The following is a 21622-nucleotide window of genomic DNA, read 5'->3' as shown; positions in this document are numbered from 1 at the left end:
CATTATGGTTTGCAAGACAAATACTGAGAGGTTATCATGTTTGTTCCTTTACCTACTTTCAGCACACCGTTCTTATCCAGAGTGTTTTGTCTCAGGCAACTCTACTCTACCTTAAGCTGAGTTTCTAAGTGCTGATTAGCTTTTTTTTTTTAATAACTCACAAAAGGTGCTCAGGAGGTCTGGGTGCCCCACTGGTAATTCTCAGCTAACCAGGTTATCAATTCAATGCCAGGGCTCAAGTGATTGTTTGGGCCCTGTGGTTCTAGGGATACCCAGTGGTGCTGACGGCCTTCATGCCCATACCCAGTGATGCTGGAACATGGGTTGGTTATATCTAGGCATGCACCTTAACCTCTATATCATCTCCAGGTCTTTCAATATTTGCTCTTTCAATATTTCAATATTTCATATTTGCTCTTTCAATGTCTATCTCTGGAGAAAATAATGGACAGATTAAAATTTTTAAATATTCAATATAAAAGTGACCGCAAAATTTATTGTCTCTTAGCAGCATGAATTTCCCCTGCAGTAGTGTCTTTAGTAGATAAGAAAGAAAAATTGCTAACAAAATGTGATTTTTAGTACAATTAAAAATGGAAGTGTAGCTCTAAAAGAAGAATGCTTTAATTTGGCAGATAACTCTAAACTGGTGTGAATTTTCTAAGCTATTTACTTAGTTTTGCAAGTATTTCTTCACAGATTTACCATATATTGGGTATGTTCTTTAATGACTCATTTGTATTCTGCTCACTCAAGGATAAAACAGACCACCATAGCAAGTATACATATTTATATACTTGGGAGTCAGTACCCAGGGTGTCAAAGTAAAGACAGAGCAATTTATAGTTTTGAGCAAGTTTGGAGATGGGTAGGAAATGGGGGATGAGGTAAGGATGAATCAAAATGCAGTTCCATGACTGTTCATCTATCTTCATTCTTCCCTCTAGGTTATTTTTAATTTTTGTTGGTTTCTTTTGGGGGAGCCACACCCATGGGTGCTTACGGTGCTCTTAACTCTGCTCTCAGCAATCACTCCTGGCTGTGCTTTGGTGTCCCTGGTGGTGCTGGGAACTAAATATGGGGTCAACTGTGTAAAGCAAGTGTTTGCCCACATACTATCTCTCTGCCCCTACGTTATTTTTGTTTATTACTTTATTCAGTTTCCAGCCACCCCTATGTGATCAGGGCTTACTCCTGGCTCTGCACTCAGGAGTTACTACTGGTGGCCTTGGGGAACCTTATGGGTTTCTGGGATCAAACCTGAGACAGCTGCGTATATGACTAGTGCCCCACCTGCCATACTGTCTCTCTGACTGTGCCCTAAGTTATTTTTGTTTCTATTGAAAGTTCAATCTGTCAGTTATTTTTTTGGGGGAAGAATTTTCTCCCAAGCATCTCAAAGGGCACCAGACTCACTCCCTGTGCCTTTTACCAGGCGATGCAGCCCTGACCTCTCTGTGCTATAGTATAAAGATGCGATTCTGTGCAGGCCCAGGGGTTCTGGAGCCATCCATGCCCAGTCATACTGGGGAGTCAACGGCGATAGAGCTCAAGGTCTCCTGTCTTTCCAACTCTCTCTCCAGCCCAGTCTTCCAGATCTTAAATATACAGTTACAAAAGGGATATGGGTAAAATGCACCTGTGACTCTAAAGAAAAGTGTGAAGGTCTTGTTTAGGAGTTGAACACTTGGTCTTATAGTCGCTTTGGAAAATAGGAATAAAATGGTAAGGTGCTCATTGGGTGCTGAGCTGTGGGATCATTTAAAAATATATATATTCGAGAATATTTCCATCTATTGAACTACTCTCAACAATAATGTAAGTTCCACCAGTCCAGCTAATTTTATATGCACAGAAAGTGGTACAACTCCAAGGGAAATATAAATTTTTCATTGACTAGTAGCCTGTAACTGCTTTAAGTGTAATTACACATTTTTCACTTAAGATCAATTTCACAAAATCATTTTTATGATTTAAGGCTACCTTCTTAATAATTGGACACAGCTAATTTATTAGGGTTTGCACATCTTGGTATTGGTGTCATTCTCACCTGATTTTAATAGAAACATGCTCTTCGTGAATATGTGAAAGATTCACTAGTTTCCTATTTATTTTCTTTATGTTATACCATGGCATTTGCGGTTGTGTGACATCTTATTATCTCATTCTTACTTTGGACAAACTGGCAGGCTACTGAATGTAACCTGCCCACACGGCAGAGTCTGGAAAGCTCCCCGTGGCATACCCAATATGCCAAATACCAGTAACAATGATGGGTCTCATTCTCCTAACCCCGAAAGAGCCTTGAATATGGCACTTTTTAAAAAAAGTCTCAGGGCTAGGACGAAGGAGACGTTACTGGGGCCTGCTCGAGGCAATCAACAAACAACAGGATGGTCGTGATCGTGATCGTCAAACCACTGAAACCTCCTTGGTCCCTCAGAATATCTAGTCGTGTAGAAATCCTGTGATAACCTGTTTTTTAAAAATCTCAGGTAACAAGGATATTTTCCATTTAATTCTAGGGAAGATGCCCCTCCCCCAAGAACATTCAGTCTCTCTTATCTGGAGCAGCATAAATAATTCATGGAATGTAGCATAATCAGGTTCTAGGCTTTGGAAAATTTGGGGTCAATATGCAAAGCTGAATTTCTTTATTAAAGGAAATCATCATCTGGTGCTGTTTCCTATGTCAAGACTCAAGCATGAAGGAAATTCTAGTCAAGTGTGTGTGTGGGGGGGAGCTGAGAGCTGTTCCTTCATGAGGAGCGAAATGGATTTGTGTACACAATTCAATTTGTTCATTTAACCTGCATCTCTTCTCTTACATGAAGATTAGCAAGAGGCTAATTGAGTGGGAGGAACCTAGAGTCATGGGATGCTCCCCAAAGCTGCCCTCTCTGCCAGTTGGATCATTCATGGAGGAACCTGGGATATATCAGCTTGTTAAAAAGATTCCTTTTGGGGGTGCAGAGATAGTACAGCAGGAAGAGCACTGACTCTTGGTACCCTAGGATCTTCCAGAGTTCAGGGCCAGCAATGTGATCCCAAAACCAAAATAGCCAGGGGAGAGGGCCAAGAAGAGGGGAGGAAGGGAGGTTTCCGGTTTCCAGTTTCTAAGGTCCCCAGCGCCTGCCTTCTACATCATCCCATGTGTTGCATTTGCTGGGGCCCCCTAAGTTCAGCCAGGCCCAGCTCACGGAGTCATTTCGGAGTTGAGGGCCAAAGCCTAGGGTCATGGTCCACGCTAAGAGAAAGCAGAAGCTGCTTCCGCTGTGTGTGTGTGTGTGTGTGTGTGTGTGTGTGTGTGTGTTTGTGTCCTTCTGAAGCCAGAAGCACCTGGATTTGTGTCACAGCCCTGGGATAATGGTGGCAGGTAGATGTGATCCAGCTTTGGCACCAGGTGTTGATAGGAGAGCTTACCTCCTAAGAGACCCACATTCTAGACTGGGGCTTGGCCACCTTGTCCTATAAAGGTGAGTATTTCAGCTCCCCCCATTAAAATATTTTATTTAATTAAAGAACCATGATTTATAAAGTTATTGAGAGTGGAATTTTAGATCAGCTTCCCCTCATCAGTGTACCCAAGTTCCCTCACGCCCTCCAGCCTGCCTTTTGGACAGTCTCGTTTTGAAGTTTTGTTGTCTTTGGAGTGTGGTTGGCCACACTGTGTTTGTCTCTGTTCTAACAACCTTTACCTTAGCAGTGAGGAAAGCAGCATAGGCAGCATTTAAACAAATGATCAAGACTGTGTCCCATTAAGCTTTATAAAATTAATGGGAAAAGGGGAGAGTTAGCCTTCCAGCTGTAATTGCCAAGTGCCTTGTCTGGGCAGTAGCTAATATTGGAGAACTTATGAGGAGATGACCACATTTAGGTGACTAAAAATTATATTCCACCCTTCCCTTGTTTTCCTGTTCGCCCTCTAGGTACCCCATCCTAAATATAACAGGAAATTATGCATCTTTCAAACCCTGCCGCTTACTTATTTTATTGAATGCTTTATGACGGTGAATAAAAAAGTCTCAGAAGTCATTATGGATATGCAAAAAATATCCTTGCTGGTGGGATGGAACATGATGATCCTGTAGCAGTGGCTGACCACATACAAGTGAATACTTCATGTGTGAGTGAGAAATATAGACACCTGGTTTGTTTTTAAGGTCATATCTCACAGCACTTGGATCCTGCTCATGGTTGTTCCTTCTAGTTCTTGGGGAACCCATGATCCCTGGGATCAAATGTGGGATGCCCATATGAAAAGCATGTGTCCTGGCCCTTGAAACTCAGTTCTGAAATTTATGTTTGTCCATCTCATTGACCTAAAAGATGCCTGACTCTTTTCCTTCTGACTGTGAATGAACACTTTTTTGTCCATGTCCTGTGAACTTTCCAGCTCTAGTTTACACTGTCCAGTGGTCATCAGGTTGTGCTTGCGGCTATTATTGTGATTATTTTCTTTCAATTATTTTGTGATTATTTTTATTATTATTTCACAAAGCTTAGACAACCCCATTGTATCAGACCCACTTTCTCCTGGTCTTGGTTTTTAAATTTGTATTTTATTGAATTGTATAGAATTGACAAAATTCTATAAACTCTGTTTAATTTTGTCACCGTGAGACACGTAGTTACAAGGTTGCTTATGATTGCGTTTCAGTCATAACAGTGTTCCAACACTCATCCCTTCACCAGTGTACATTTCCCAGTACCAATGTTCATTTTGCTTATTATTTGTTTTGGGGGGCAATATCCAGTGGTGTCTAGGGCTTGTTGTTGTCTCTGTGCTCAGGGGGCCACATCTATGCCCAAGATGAGTCTGGAGTCATGTGCTGTCCCGTCTCTCCTGCCCTGGGATGCCTTTTCATGCACACATGTGCATTCCTCAGTTTTCTGTGGCCTGGTGCTGTGCCCCTGCAGGCCAGAGCGCATCCACTCATGTATAGCCTACTAGCAGCCCAGCTCCTGCCACAGTCCCTGTGCCTCCGTGCAGCAGGCATCCATGCCCACACCTTCAGAATTCATCCAGAGTGCACTGTCAGGTCTGGGAACCAATGGGTCAGTTCTTTAAATTGATGGACATTAGCTCTCAGTCGTTCTGGCTCTGTTCCCTGGAGTCTGAAACTGTGGGTCCAGATTTCACACAGGGCCAAGCCACAATCCCTGGAGCACTGGAATGTAAATTTTCATTATGGTTTGTTATCCATAAATGTTTGAATTGTAAAGTTATTTTATATGATGCTCTACCCAGAATCAGGTAATAATTTCTCGGGGGTGAGTGGTTGCAATAGTAAGCAGTTTAAGAAACTCTGCATTGGCTTTCTGGAGGCCCTCTGAAAAGGTGCTCCTAGGTGAATACTCCTGCTTTGCCCAGCCCCTGCCCTAGGACGAAATAGTTTATGTCCCAGAGGAGTTGCAGGGTCTAAGCAGAGACATGCCAGAAGGGGACATTGCAGGACTTTTGCTGGGGAGGGACGTTAGTAACACAATCTCTGAATCACTCGTCTGCCACCCAGGGGTTCTGCTGGTGACAGGTAGCGGGAGAGGCACTCAGCACCCTAACAGTGCTCCTCCTGTAAGTGCTCTTATGCCCCCAGTTGCAGACTTGGATGGCAGCCGGTGATGGAGCTGTGAGGAGGCTGCATGGGTGGGGCATGTCGTGAGCTTGAGGGAGGCCCTTCAACTTCTGCTAACAGCACTGGAAGTTGAAGAGAGCTCCCAGGCTAGTGCTCTCCATCCACTCCCGGGCCACTGTGAACAAGAGACCCTTGAGGGCGACGCGTGCCCCGCAGCTGCTGGGAGGGCACTGTGCAAGGGAGGCATCTAGTCGGTGCCGCTTTTCAGTGGTTGCACTAGGCAGGCAGAGTGCACACAGCGCCTGGGGACAGAGAAGGCTGCGTGGGTGGGATGCTCGGTTACTACCTGCAACCCCTGGAGATGTCTGGTCCTGGAGCGAGACCCCGGGCCCTGAAGTGCGTGGCACCGAAAGCCTGGGGCAGCAATGCTGGCGCGGGGTGCAGAGCTGGGACCTCAGCACAGTCTGGTTGGAGGAAACCGCTGAGGTAGACGCAGGTCCTGGAGGATCCGAGGAAGGGGGAGTGTGTGTGACTGAGTAGGCGTAGGGGAGAGTGCACCAGGTGTGGAGTACCCTGTGGGTGTGGGTGCCCTGTGGGTGTGGGGTTCCCTCCTGCTAGGGTGCCCTGTGGGTGTGAGTGACCTTCGGGTGTGGGGTAACTGTGGGTGTGGGTGCCCTCTGGGTGTGGGTACTCTATGGGTGTGGGTGCCCTGTGGTGTGGGTAATCTGTGGGTGTGGGTGCCCTCCTGGTGTGGAGTACCCTCTTGTGACTCTGGACTCAAATGTTCTGGCAGTAGCTTCTGGAATTTGCACCCCTGGAGGTGCCTTTGCCTGGGCTCCCCAGATCCTCACACCACCCCATTACTGATAACTTCACTGGGACCCGAGGACCGACTTTGCTGCGTGATGCTCTCACTTCCCAGAATGTGGCTTATCCTCTGGCTGACAGTCCTTCTCTCTTTGTTCTGGGTCAGGGGAGGAAGCACTGGTGTTCTTGCAGTTTCTAACACATTCCACCTGGGCTCAGCTCCCTGCTGCGGAAATAGTCCTATCTGCAGCCTTTGGAGATGTTGGGGATGTAGCTCACAACCAACAGAATATGGCTCCATCACGGAAACTTAGGGTTTCCAGCTGTTATGTGATATCTCAGAAAGTGGTACGAATTGTGCTCCAAATCTGATCTCAGACTTGGAAGTGGGTCCTAGAAATCCACTGCTGGCCAGGTCCCTAGTTGGTGGGGGGAAATGAGGGTTGCTACTGTGGAATGGATGTTCTTTCCTGCCCTGGTCCAGCACCTTGCAGGGAAAGTGTGCTCCCCACAGTCACCAGGTCCCGCTGACGCTGGTGTAAGAGAGTCACTAGCCCCAGTGATGGGCCTTACAGCTCATTCACCCAAGAAGTCAGAATTCTGATTCAGTATTGTCTTGTTTTTGCTTTGCTTTCAAAGCAGCCTCTAGGATTTTTCTATTACATTTGTTGATCCCATTAGTTCCATGATTCAGCTGTTCACGCTTCTATAACTGCATCTGCATCTTTGTTTCTAGTCCCAGGCCAATTTAAAAAATGTAGTATGAGGGCATTAGTAGGAAAGAAAGCAAAGAAGCAAAGGTTCAGGCAGAGTGAGTGGTGGGACAGAGCAAGACGCCTGGACACCTCCCCTGCTTTCATCTTCTGGCTCACAGATGAATCTAGATGGAATTTATTCATGCATTTCCACCAGCCTTTTGCTTCGTTGGTTTTGTTTGTTTGTTTTGGGGCCACCTCAGCATGCTCAGGGGTTACTCCCAGTTCTGCACTCAGGAATAATTCCTGATAGTGCTTGAGGGACCATACGGGGTGCTGAGGATTGAACCCTGTTTGGCCACATGCAAGACAAGTGCCTTCCCTGCTGTACTATCCCTCCAGCCCTGGCCTCTTGCTTAGTGTTAAGGCTCTGATAAGAGGCATAATTTCCAGCTTATTTTTCTCCTGACAATTTTCATTAGCAACCTGAAATTTCTTGGGTCTTGTTGACAAGGTACATACTCTATTAGGTTGAAAATTATTTGGTGAAGACAAGAGATGTGCTTCTAGCAACTCTTCTAATCCTTTCATTCAAAAGTTCCATCTGAGATGGGCTCTTCCATGAGGAATCTTGGCAGAGAGGACGTTCATGTTGAGTGCTTGAGTTATAAGGGCACTTCAGTCTCTCAGAACTATGACTGCACACTTGTTTTCATCTCTCTTTGATGGAATTCCCTTTGAAAACGAGAGCACTACATAAGAGAAGCCTTCCTTCCTTCCTTTCTTCCTTTCCTCCCTCCCTCCCTTCCTCCCTCCCTCCCTCCCTCCCTTCCTCCCTCCCTCCCTCTTTCTCTTTCTTCCTTCCTTTCTTCCTTTCTTTCTTTCTTTCTTTCTTTCTTTCTTTCTTTCTTTCTTTCTTTCATCACTGTGAGATACAGTTACAAAGCTTTCATGTCTGAGTTTTGGTCTTACAATGATCAAACACCTATCCCTTCACCAGTGCCCATTTTCCACCACCAAAGTCCCCAATATTCCCCCATCCTAACCCTGTCCCTGTGTAGCAGACAATTTCCACAATACTCTTTCTCTACGTTGATTACATTCAGTATTTCAACACCAGTCCCACCATTAGTATTTGGAATTTTCCTGCCACCACCCAAACCTGCCAACGAGGAATGCTAGACAATTTATTTTGTATTGTTTGTTGTGAATAATAGAAGATATTGTGCCATTGCTCCTGGAATTCTAAAATTTTAAATAATTAGGGTCTGGAGAGATCTCTGCAGCGAGCTACTCAGTTCTGAGATTCTTTTGTGTGTCTCTGGATCATGGTCATTAAGGAGCTTAAATAGTATCTGGAGGCAATTTGTGGGTGTCATCTCAGGGTACCATCAGGGTAGAGGATTGAGAGGGACCAACCCATCCCCCGTCCCATAAGGCCTGGCGTTAGCTGTTACTACTCCCACATACCTGGGTTTCTCATTGGGTTCTGGAAGATGGAGGCCACTGGGATTCCTAGGGGGCAGGTGGAGGGGCACCTGCTCCCATCTGGAGTATCTCCATGAAATCAGCCTGATGCAAAGTCCAGAGGCATCACTGCAGCGAGCTTCTTGGTTCTGAGATTCCTTTGTATGTCTCAAGAAGTATTTCTAATGTTTGAGAAGATCAATGCAAGGCAAAATCAGCTGCAGATATATTATTGTACCTGGCAGAAGGTCTCTCTGTCAGTTATGTTGGGCTAGATGAGGCTAGAGCTTACCCAGAACACAGAGTGCACAGTGGGCAGAAAGTAGGTGATGGTTCCTGTGATGTGAGTAGACGATGTGTGTGCTTGTTGCTCCCCACTTCATGCCTATAAAGAGCACTTTGGGATGGGGTTGTCCAGTCCAGTAAAGTAGATTTTGAAGGCTGGCTGGAATGATAGGACAGCAGGGTTGGGTGGTGCTTGCGTGCGATGAACCCAGGTTTGATCCCTGGCACCCCGTGCACACTTCCAGGAGTGATCTGAGCACAAAGCCAGGAGTAACCTGTGAGCATTGCCAAACAAGTCGCTTTGCAGGCTGGAGGCTGGGGTCCCCTCTATGGTGCTGCAGGGTGCCCTGAGCACTGTAGGGATGACCCTGAGCACTGACCAAGAGTAGCTGCAGGGTTGCCAGCTGTGCTCCAAAACCGAAGGAAAATAAAATAGAGTTGAAAGACCCATAGGAATCTGTGGTGAGAAAGAATAAGCATCAGCAACACTTTATTTTCTGTTACTGTTTTTTCTTTCATTTTGGGGCATTCATTTTGGGGCATTGAAGTGCTCATGGCTGATTCCTGGCTCTACATTCAGGGATCATTCCTGGCAGGTCGGGGGGGGACCATCTGGGGTGCTACGGATTGAACCCAGGTTAGCCACATGCAAGACAAGCACCCTACTTGCTGTCTCTCTGGCCCGTCACTGTTTTTTATATGCTGAGAAGATCCCCTTCAGGTAACATTTTTAATTAAGTGGACATATAATTATATCTGGAGACACAATATCACAGCATCAAAGCACAACCAACTTACTTGCTGTCACAGCTGTTATGGGATCCAAGGAAGAATTGCTGCGCTCACAGGGTAAGTGCCAAGTACATGATGACCAATATTTTATCCAGTTGTCCCAATGTTTCTGGGCCGCAGACACTGTCCACAGATTGGACACTGGGCCAGAGGGAGGATGAATAACTGACTTGCCTAAAGTCACACTGGGTGACTGAGGCAACTCAGCCCAGAATGAGGCACTCAAAGTTCTGACCTGTTGGTTCAGCTGCCTCTATCCCCTGAGCTGTACCCACGAGGACTGTTAGTACAAGATGAGCATTGATTCCTGAACCAGAAGTAACCCTGGAGCAATGCTGGGTATGGTCAAAAGGAAGGCAAAACAAACAAAGAGATGAACTTAGGAATTGCCTAGTTTTAGCCCTATTTGGTACTGGACTGGCCCTCTGGGGCCTGAAGCCAAAGCACAAAGTGAGTCCCCAGACCTGAGTGACTCCGGTCTTCTGTGGGGCTATGGAGACAGCTAAGGGGTTGGAGCTTTACCTGCTGAGGCCTGAGCTAGAAACAGCACAGTGAACCCCCGAGCACTGGCACTATGGGTGTTGGTTCCCAGTGAGAGCAAATAGGCACAATAGGTTCTTGTCGCTGAGCATTGTAGACTCTGAGTGTTGAGGCAGTGCCACAGTAGAGTGCTGGGACCCTCCCTCCCTCCTGCCTGGTCTGCCTTCTGCCAGCTGTGCGGAGCCTCGAACCGCACCAAATGTGTGGGAATACCGACGACATCTGGAGCCACTGCAGTGCTGTCCACACCCCCAGATCCCAGAATTTTTTTATTCAGGCAGAGAGAAACAGAGAGATAGAGACAGAGAGAGACAGAGAGAAGGAGAGACAGAGACAGAGATTTAGAGACAGAGAGAGAGAGAGCAGAGACAGACAAACAGAGAGAGAGAGAGAGAGAGAAGAGGGTACCCCATAAAATAAAAGAAAGGAGCTTGGACCCTGGTGACCCCATGAAGCCAAGAAGTGCCGCATGCAGATAAAGGGTAGAGTCGTGCTCAAGGACAGTCCACTTCCTTTTGCACAATGCTTTATCATGTTTTCCATGGTTGAGAGCTATTGCTTGGGCATTGTCGGGAAAAAAGTAAAAAAGACTTTTGGTGTTTTAAAATTTTTTCAATAAGGGACTTTTGTACCTGCTGGTGTCTCGGTCCCTGAAGGGGATGTGGCCTTCCCTAGGACTGAAACCATTCCGAGCCTCCATCCCTACACACTCATCTCCTCAGGCTCAGGCTGGTACACAGTAATTTCTACTCAGAGCACATCTTGATTTTATTATTCCCTGAAACTCATTGCCACGGGGTATCTGCCTACCTGTCTACTCCACGCCTCCATTTAGAAACAAAGGGAGAAAGTTAATAAAATCTCTCTGCAGAAACTGATTGCAGCTCTGTGTTGACTGGCAGCTCTTGGCCTGGATGCCCCCTGCCTGCCACCTTGGACCAACTGAGGTGGAATTTTTCCATGGCAAAATAACACAGAATAGTAAAACAAATCAATAGCAGCTCTCTTCACTAAACGACGGGGTATTTGGGGCCAGAGAAATAATACTGCAGTTCAGGCGATTTCCTTGTATGTGACTGACCTGGGTTCCATCCTTTGCACACCTAAGTACTGCTGGGCTGTTCCCTGAGCCTGGAGTGATTCCTGAGTCCCACCAGGGTGGTCCCAATTCACTTTCCCCCAATTTAATATTTTGTTTGTTTTGGATTTTTTTTAAAGAAAGGTAACACTTGTGTATTATTTATTCCTTTTGTTCTCTTACCTCTCCTCCTTCCCTTTGCTGTGGTGATTCAGGGTCGCACACAGGCATGGTTATGGTGCTCACATACTTAAACTCGGGTGCTTCCCAAGCATCACACTTTGGGTAGTGTTTACAAGCACTTGGCTTGGTGTTCACTAAGGTTCACACTCCTTGCCAGCATAGTGCTCCCTGGGGCCATGTTTTCTGGCCCTGATAACCACATGTCGTTTTAGTTGTGCTCATTGGAGGTTGCACTGTTATGTGTGTGTGTGCGTGTGTGTGTGCACATGCATGTGTATGTGTGTGTGTGTGTGTTGCTTCTCTGTGTCCAACTGGGGAGCAGTGATAAATCACTCGCAGTGCTGGTCAGTCATTGCAGTTGTAGGAACTGCATGAATCAAACTTGTGGGACTTGGGCATTTGAACATGTGACTATGCTCAGGCAGGCATGCTCAGCCCCTGTACTCTTATTCTTCCATCCCCACTATAGATTTTATTTTATTTTTAAACTCTATGGTGACTTTAGGGTTCAGAGGCATCTCTATGGCATATTGCTCTGTGTTGCTCACTTCCAAGAGATTTATTTGGGAGTCTCTGGATCATGGCCGTTAATGAGCTTTTATGGTGTCAAAGCTAGTTCCTGGGCATCTAGATTTAATATTTTAAACAAAAATTGCTTATCTTAAGGGTCTTTTAATGCCTCTAGATTTTTTAAGGTGCTTGACATAAGAGCTTCACCATCCTGACCCTAATCTTGAGCTTCTTCATTGGCAGTTGGTGAGAGAGAATCATCCTTGTTGCGAGTAGTACACCCAGCCAACATAAGGGTGAGGGTGAGTCTCCAGGCAGAGCATAAAACAGTGACCACATACTGAAAAGCATCGGGAGGAATTTTGTTATTTCCTCTGAGAGAGAGAGAGAGGGATGGGAGAGATGGAAGGAAGGATGGAAACCCTGTGCTGGGGGCTGAGGGGTGGCTGTGTTTGCTGGTGCAGGGCCAGTCTTCTTCAAGAGCTGGACATACTCTTGTAGAATAGTCTCCCGGCTTGCCTGAGGGGTTTGCTGTCATTCGGTCACCACCCTTGCTTCTGGCTCTCCCCAGGCATTCTGTGCTGGACAGTGGCAGGGATCAGTACATACCTCTTTCCCTCCCGGGAGGTTTCTGCAGCTGATTCTCGCACTCTCTCCACAAGCAATAACTAATTTCCTTGCCAAGCTAAGCATCCGTTCTTAAAAACAACAGTTGGGTTTCATAGGAGGAGGAATATTTACTCCATCCAGCATGATGTTGCTCCTGCAGTTTTCAGAACAAAAAGTGTCATTTCACTGTGCTCTTTCCTGCCTCCCCTCAGCCCGACTTATTTCAGGAAGAAACCACACGGGCCCTGAACATTATTGTTGCCACCCGTGGGGTAGTACCGATTCTAGTCACACTCCATTAATTCCATTTGTCCCTCTGCTAGTCTAGTAAGCATGCCTGTCTTGGAAGTGAAGTCTATTTTCTTGCCTTACAAACCTTATCCAAAATAAGAATATTTATAAGCCCAGAAATCTGTTCAGTCACTGTTTCAGGCATGAAGAGAAAGACTGTATAGTTTTGGGGCCAACTTGATTATTTCAACTTAGAAATAAAAGTCACCCCATACCTATCATAGAGAGGCTATTTCCTGAATTTTCCCTTTCACGTAGGACTGCTCCCAGCTATAGTGCTCTTCAGGGATAGTCTCTGCTTAGTCCACACTGTTTTTCTTCCTATTGCCCAAAGATGAGACTTTTCCTCCTTTACGCATGAGTATCAGCTTCTCTCTAGCAGAAGTCAACTGCTCTCTCTCTCTCTCATCCTTCAGAAAATACAGGGACTGTCTTCCAGAATGAATGCTTGAAATTTCTGTTGCTTCCCTTGCACTCACCAAGTGCCTCCAATAGTTGAAGAGTCTTCAGTAGTTGAAGACTCTGCTCTTTCTTCTGTGGAGATGTGACAATTATAGAATCACAATAGACATAAATGTGTGCAAGGGGGTATGGTGCCACCAGAAGGTCATTCTGTACCTGTGAGGCAAGTGCATCAGCAGCCTAATGGTGCCTTCAGACTTTCAGATACCCCAAAATTGCTGCTGTGCCTCTAGACAGACCCCAAAGACTTGGGGCCAACTTTACCAAGAAAGTAAATGGCCAAAAGTTAGGTATGTGGGAGACACACGCACAAACCACCTCCGGCTCAGCAATATAATTGGTGGCAAGGCCTCTCTAGCTCCTTATCGAGATGCTTAATGGCCATGATACCAGAGACTCAGAAACAAATCTCAAAACCCAGCAGCTTTCTGCAGAAATGCATCTGGTCCCCTCAGTAGGTTATTGTCGCCGGACCACCCCATGGGGGAAAGGGTGCTGTCCTTCCGCCTGCTCCCCCTTGGTAGCTCAGTGGCTGCCATCCTCTAGAGGCCTTTGGACAGTCAGGTTTGGGCCCTCAGTGACAAGACACATGGGGCCTCACGGGATGGAGGTGGAGCAGGCCCTTTCAACCCCTATCCCAACAAGACCCTGAGTCGCCACTCACGAATGGCCTCTCTAGCTTCTGATCAAGCTGCTTAATGGCCATGATCCCAGAGACTCAGAAACAAATCTCGGAACTCAGTGGCTTTTGGCAGAAACGCATCTGGTCCCTGTAGTAGGTTATCGGCGCCGGACCACCTCAGTTGGGAATAGGTTTCATGCCTTGTCCTCTTTCTCCTGGCGACTCAGTGGACGCCATCCTCCGGAGGCCACTGATGGTCAGGTTTGGGCCTGCAGTGACAAGACACGTGGGGCCTTATGGGGTGGGGGTGGAGCCGGCCTTTTCCTCCTCATCCCAATGAGACCCCGAGTCACCACCCATGAATGGCCTCTCTGTCTCTTGATAAAGCTGCTTAATGGCCATGATCCCAGAGACTCAGAAACAAATCTCAAAACCCAGCGGCTTTCGACAGAAATGTATCAGGTCCCATCAGTAGGTTACTGTTGCCGGGCCACCGCATAGTGGAAAGGGTGCTGTCCCTCTGCTGGTCCCCCTTGGCAGCTTGGTGGCCGCCAACCTCTAGAGGCCATTGGACAGTCATGTTTGGGTCCTTTGGCAGATCTGAGTGTTGGCGTAAAATCCCAAATAATAATAGTGGGTCTGGTGTCAAAATATTGAATGTGATCAAAGTAGAGAGAGAGAAATATGGAAATCATCTGCCCCACAGGTAGGGTGAGGGTGTGGGATGGGGGGTATATGGGGGTATTGGTGGTGGAAAATGGGCACCAATGAAGGTACGGTTGTTTCATTGTATAACTGAGACTTAAACCCAAAAGCTTTCTAACTTCTTTCACGGTGATTCAATAAATAAAATTATATTAAAAAAGTAAAGTAAAGGCCCTCCCATTGTTCATCGATTTTCTTGAGTGGGCCCAGTAACATCTCCATTGGAGACTTTGTTGTTACTGTGTTTGGCATATCGAATACGTCACGGGGGGCTTGCCAGGCTCTGCTGTGCGGGCGAGATATTCTTGGTAGCTTGCCGGGCTCTCCGAGAGGGCTGGAGGAATCGAACTCGGGTCGGCCATGTTGGCTGCGTGCAAGGCAAACGCCTTACCGCTGTGCTATTGTAAGGTGGAGTTCATGCCCAATTCAATCAGCCTAATCAATGACTGAATAAATAGCAATACTCCTTTATAAAAAAAAAAGAAATGTGTGGAATTTGTGATGTTAAGGCATTGCCTTTCCATGTCTAAGGTGGCTCAAGTTTCAAAAGAATTGTCCAAAAAAAAAAAAATCTCTGGAGTCAGACAATCCAGGCTTCAGGATTTTGCCACTTACTTGCTACATGATTTTAGGAAAAAGCTAAAACTCTTAGGTGGCACATCTGTAAAAAAGGAAGATGGTATTTTCTTCAAGGAGTTGATATGAATACTTATGTAAAAAATGCATTGAGTGTAAAGGTACTTAATTATTTCATAGGGGTTAGCTTTATTATTGTATATAATCTACCAAAGGTAAAACTCAGAGATCCTAGAGCATAACCCCCAGATAAGATTTTAACATTATTATCTGTTGGAGGTAGAAACCTCTTCCTTTCTCAAGTTGGAGGATCCTGTTAGATTATACTTTTCTTGACTGTATTTCCCTTATTCCTGTCTTCGAAGTGGAGGAAGAATGAATCATCAGGCTGTAGGTATTAACAAAAGACTAAGGGCCAGCGAGTAATTCAGCCTCTCGCTCTTTCTCTCACTTGCTCTCAGAGGGCCATAGGGGGACTGGTGTGTCTTCTTGGCATTGAAGACTGTCTGCCTGGGTGGATGTATATTTTAACCTCCTGTCTGGCAGCAGTTAGTAAGTGCATTGGAGACTTAAGACCCATTAAGTGCTTAAGACCCATTCTTCTCCAGTTTATCATAATAAGGCTGTTTTGATGTTTATCTGCTTGACAGGTGTGCCCATCTTTCGATTGCTCTGAACTCAAACTTGGGAAAGGGAGATGCTTTTTAGGAGCATCACTGATATCCTAGAGCAGGGTGTCTGGCTCTGTCACTCACCTACTTTAGGCTTCTGCTAAATCCTCTCCAGCCTTTTGGCCTTTCTGCTGCTGCTCTGGCTTTGCCTCAGGACGGTGCTGTGGAAACTGTCACTGGCCTCATCACCGAGTCCTGCCCTGCCATGCTCCTTCCCTCCTTCACCGCCGCTCTGCCGGCACTTGCAGTGAACCCCACAATAATTCCGTCATAGAATATGGGGATGTCAAGGGCTGGTTGTTGCTTCTTTAAGCCTCTGCTACAAACAGTTTGTATTCAAGATTTTGTCCTGACGTTCTCAAAAAATTAGATATTGAGCTCCCATTTGACCCAGCAATACCACTTCTGGGAATATATCCTGGAGATGCAAAAACGTATAGTAGAAATGACATCTGAACTTATATGTTCATTGCAGCACTGTTTACGATTGCCAAAATCTGGAAAAAACCTGAGTGTCCCAGAACAGATGATTGGTTAAAGAAACTTTGGTACATCTACACTGTGGACTACTATGTAGTCGTTAGAAAAGATGAAGTCATGAGATTTGCATATACGTGGATCAACATGGAAAGTATCATGTTAAGTGAAATGAGTCAGAAAGAGAAGGACAGACACAGAAAGATTGCACTCATTTGTGGAATATAAAGTAACAGAATGGGAGACTAACACCCAAGGATATTAGAGATATGTACCAGGAGGTTTTCTCTAGGTTTAGAAACCGGTCTCACATGCTAGGGGAAAAGGCAGCTCAGATAGAGAAGGGACCACAAAGTAAAGGATGTTTAGAGGGCCAGCACAGGATGGGAGATGCAAACTGAAAGTAGACTATAGACCGAACATGATGGTCATTCAATATGTGCATTGAAGATCACAATACCCTAAAGGAGAGAGAGAGAGAGAGTAAAAGGGAATGTGCCCACCACAGATGTGGAGGGGGGAAGGGCCAGGGAAATAGGGGAATGGGAGGGATACTGGGGATATTGGTGGTGGAGAACGGGCACTAGGGGAAGGATGGGCACTCAATCATTGTATGACTAAAATGTAAGCATGAAAGTTTGTAAGTCTGTAACTGTACCTCATGGTGATTCATTAGAAAATCAAAAATAAAAAGAAAGTTTTTGTCCTGCGGATTTGATTTATGTTTAGTTGATACTTTTTGGCTCACACTGATCAGTCACAGAAGAGGGAACCAGAATAGTAAAACAGTTATGAAAAACAGCTCAACTTCACTGCTGATCAAGAAAATTTCAAAGGAAAGTCAAATTGGTTGCCATTTTATGATTTTCACATGGACAAAATATTAAAAAGTCTGAGAAAATCAGGCACTAACCAAGATGTGGGTGACATACCTTGCCATGTACTGCTGACAGGAGTGGTAATTTGAGCCATCACTTTGGAACAAATCCGTAACAGTAAATTTAAAGATACATGTGTATGACCCAATAATGACTTATAGATATTTAAAGTCGAAGGTTATACAACAGAGTATAAAAAAATGCTGGAGCCAAATTATCAGTATGTTAAATTTCATGTGCTTACTATAATGAGTGAAATGCCATGTATTATAAATTGTAAAAGAATACATACAGTGTTTCATTTATTAGAAGTTTAATAAGTATGCAAAGAAGTGCTATATATTGTGTGCAAACATATGTAAAAAAATAGTTGTGAGTGATAACTTCCAAATTCAGGTTTGTGATTACTTTTGAAAGGGAAGAAGTGAATAAATAGGAAAGTTGTTTGTAATGACTTATTCTTAAGCTGGATACTTGGGACACAGGTGTTCATTCTTTCCCTTGATTACTTTGTTATTGAATGTATTAATTTTCTCTCACTAAAAAATAAAGTACCATGGTTTAAGCCTGGCAAGCTACCCGTGACGTATTCAATATGCCAAACACAGTGACAACCAGTCTCACAATGGAGACATTACTGGGCCCTCTCGAGCAAATGAACCATGTTAAGTTTAAGTAGTATTTCCATTTATGCTTTAGGAACACAGCCTCTCCCTCCCACAGTCAGCATGCCACAGCCCTCCCAGGCCCTTGTTCCCTTGACAGCTGTCCCCTCCCAATGAAACACACAAACAATTGAATTGCTTCATTATACTCCACATGTGAGTGCAATCATCTGTTGTTTGGTGTTGGTCTTTCTCTTTTGGACTTTATTTTGTGTGACTCCTGCTAGTTCTACCCACGTTTATAGAAAAATAAGTCTCATATTTTTCTATACCTGATGAATACTCCATTGTGTATCTATAAAACAACTTCTTTATACACTCATCTTTTCGGGGGCACTTGGGATATTTTCAGATCTTGGCTACTGTAAATACTGCTGGAATAAGCATAAGTGTACATCTATCTTTTTGAATTAGTGTTTTGGTGTTCTTGGGGTTTGGAATCAAGGTTGGAATGATAGTATTATGTGGTAGTTCTATTTTCATTTTTTAAAAAAGTCTCCATCCTGTTTTCCATGGAGGCTGCACAGGTTGTATTTCCATCAACAGTGAATGAGAGTTTCTTTTTTTTTCTTTGACATTTTGGGTCACACCTGCGATGTACAGGGGTTTCTTCTGGCTCTCACTCAGGAATTACTCCTGTCAGTGCTCAGTGGATCATATGGGATGCTGGGAATCGAACCTGGGTCAGCTGCATGCACGGCAAACACCCTACCCACTGTGCTATTGCTCTAGCCCCAAGGGTGTATTACTCACCGCATCCCCACCAGCACTGCTTACTTCTGGTCCTCTTGATTAGTGTACTTACTTTCTACTGTCCTCCCATTGTTCATCTATTTGCTTGAGCGGGCCCAGTAACGTCTCCATTATGAGACTTGTTACTGTGTTCAGCATATTGAATACGTCACGGGTAGCTTGCCAGGCTTTGCTGTGCGAGTGAGATACTCTCGGTAGCTTGCCGGGCTCTCAGAGAGGGGTGGAGAAATCGAACCTGGGTCAATTAGGTCGGCCACATGCAAGGCAAATGCCCTACCCATTGTGTTATTCCTCCAACGCTAGTGTACTTTTATGAAGGAATATATTTTTGTCGTTTTTACTTCCATTTCTCTAGTAGTCAGTGGTAATGAACACTTAAATTTTTTAACAGATTTAAATTATGTGGTTTACAATACTGTTAATGATGATTTCTCATGCACATCATTCTGACTCCATACCCCTCACCAGTGTATCCACATCCTTCCCCGAGAACCCCAATGCCTCTCACCTTCAAGTCTCCATTCCCCCTGCCACCAGTTCGCTGTGTGTGACAGTTCTTCCTCTGTGTTTCCTTTGGAGCTTGGATGCTGCCTGGACACGTCTTAGCATGCCTATTGGTCATCTGTATGTCTGTGGAGATGATTCTCTTCAGTTCTTCTTCCCATTTTTCGCTAGAGTAGTTGTTATTGACTTTAGTCAGTATTTTATATATTTTGGGTATCAGCCCTTTCTCATATGTATGGTATGTAAATATTTTTCTCATGCAGTGAGGTATCTTTTTATTTTAATCAGAATTTCTTTTTCTTTCACAGTGCAGAAGGCTTTTAGTCACATTTGTTATTTTTGCCTTTACTTTGACAATGGAATCAAATCATGCACATTTTATCCAGGTATATAATCACTGTATCACTGTCATCCTCTTGTTCATCGATTTCCTCGAGCAGCCACCAGTAACGTCTCCATTCATCCTAGCCCTGAAATTTTTGCAAGTGTCACGTTGGAGGCTTCTTCAGAGTCAGGGGAATGAGACCCATCATTGTTATGGGGTTTTGGCATATCGAATATGCCATGGGGAGCTTGCCAGACTCTGCCATGTTGACAGGATACTCTCGGTAGCCTGTCAGGTTCTCTAAAAGTGAGAACTAGAAAATAAGCGGCTGTGTACTTCTGGGAGCTGGATTTTATAGTCCCTGGGTCTTGGCCATTGATGGGATAACATGGCGCCAGTGGCAGTTGGTGGATGTAACTCCTAGCTACTGGAAGATGGGGGATCTAGGTGGAGGAGGCCCAGTCCTGATCTGAGCAGGCTTGGAGATCTCAGCCCTGGGTTCCACAAACCTGGGTTCCTCTGCCCGTTCCTTCATGTGTGAGGCTCATCTGAATGTGTAGAGAGTGGCCTTAAGCGGGGCTGTGGCTGGTTCTGGAGATCTTCAGCTGCTGGGACTCTGCTCGGAGCGGGGAGGGAAACTCAACCCGCCCCCCTCCGAACCTCCCCTCCACTAATTCATCTAGTGTTCTGCCAATCCTATATGGTGAGGAGAACCAGGCACAGGGGCAGGAGACTCTGTGATGTTCTCTTCTGGGAGCTGTGTTTTATAGTCCCTGGTCTTGTCCATTGATGGGATAACACAGCGCCGGGGTGTATAAATCTTTCATTAATAAAATAAAAATATTTTGCATGACAAGAGAGGTAGTACTGAGAGTAGGGTGCTTAATCTTGCACGTGGCAACCTGGATTAAATCCCTGGCACTACATTTGATTTCCCAAACCCTGCCAGGAGCAATCCCTGAGCACAGTCGGGGCATCCCAAACTGCCCCCTAAAAAACTGACAAAAAGAAAGAAAATTGGGGCTGGAGTGGTAGCATAGCAGGTAGGACCTTTTCCTTGCATGAGGCCAACATGGGTTTGATTCCCAGCATGCCATATGGCCTTCTGAGCACCGCCAGGAGTAATTCCTGAGTGCAGAGCCAGAAGTAGCCCCTCTTCATTGCCGGGTGTGACCCAAAAAGCAAAAAATAAAATGAATAAATAAAATAAAATTCTTATTCTTAGGTTTTGGAGTTGGATTTGAATTCAAATCCTTGTTCTTCTTTTTACTAATGTATCTTTTTTTTTCTTTTTGGGTCACACCCAGCGATGCACAGGGGTTACTCCTGGCTCATGCACTAAGGAATTATTACTACTGGCTGTGCTTGGGGGACCATATGGAATGCTGGGAATCAAACCCTGGTTCAGCTGCGTGCAAGGCAAAAGCCCTACCCGCTGTACTATCGCTCCAGTCCCTAACATTGATATTTAAACTTCTGAGTTTTGCTGTTTTTTTTCTGTAGCAATCTCATTGTAGGATCAATTGAGATTATGAATGTCAATAAGATACCTGAAATAATATGTATCCAAAATTCAATTATTATTATCTGTGATAATTCTGGGGTGTCCTTCTACACATTTGTTAAATTTTAGCGTTGTGATATTGTGCTACTTGTTACAGGGGTTGGAGGAAATGGGTATAGATGATCATAAGGTTTAAACATTTAGTTCTGAGATAAATATGCTCTGAGTGCATATGATATGTCTTGCTAACTACAGTTAACGAAACTAAGCTGTGTGTTTTAATATGGCTAAAAGCAGATATTAAAAGTTATTATCATAAGAAAAAGGTTACTTGATCACTTGATCACTTGACATCCGATTATTCATCAATTTGCTTGAACGGGTGCCAGTAACATCTCCATTTATCCCTGTCGTGTGCTAGTGTAGCCCAATGGCACCTGCCTGTTCTAGGAACATGAAGACCCTCAAACCCTCAGGGTCTTTATGAAGAAGTATGTTCATCTCATAGGTGGGCGACCAGTGATCTTTTGATGTCCCGTGGAGTCCCGTTGGTAATGGCTCTAGTCCAGTGGTCGTCTCCAAATCGCATTATGTGTGCAGCCTATCTGATTTTCGATGCCTTGTCAAGCAAGACAGTATCCCTGATT

This window comes from Sorex fumeus, unplaced genomic scaffold (genome assembly GCF_029834395.1).
Source record: "Sorex fumeus unplaced genomic scaffold, SorFum_2.1 ptg000131l, whole genome shotgun sequence".
In the NCBI taxonomy this organism is placed as follows: Eukaryota; Metazoa; Chordata; class Mammalia; order Eulipotyphla; family Soricidae; genus Sorex; species Sorex fumeus.
This window is presented reverse-complemented; position numbering follows the sequence as displayed.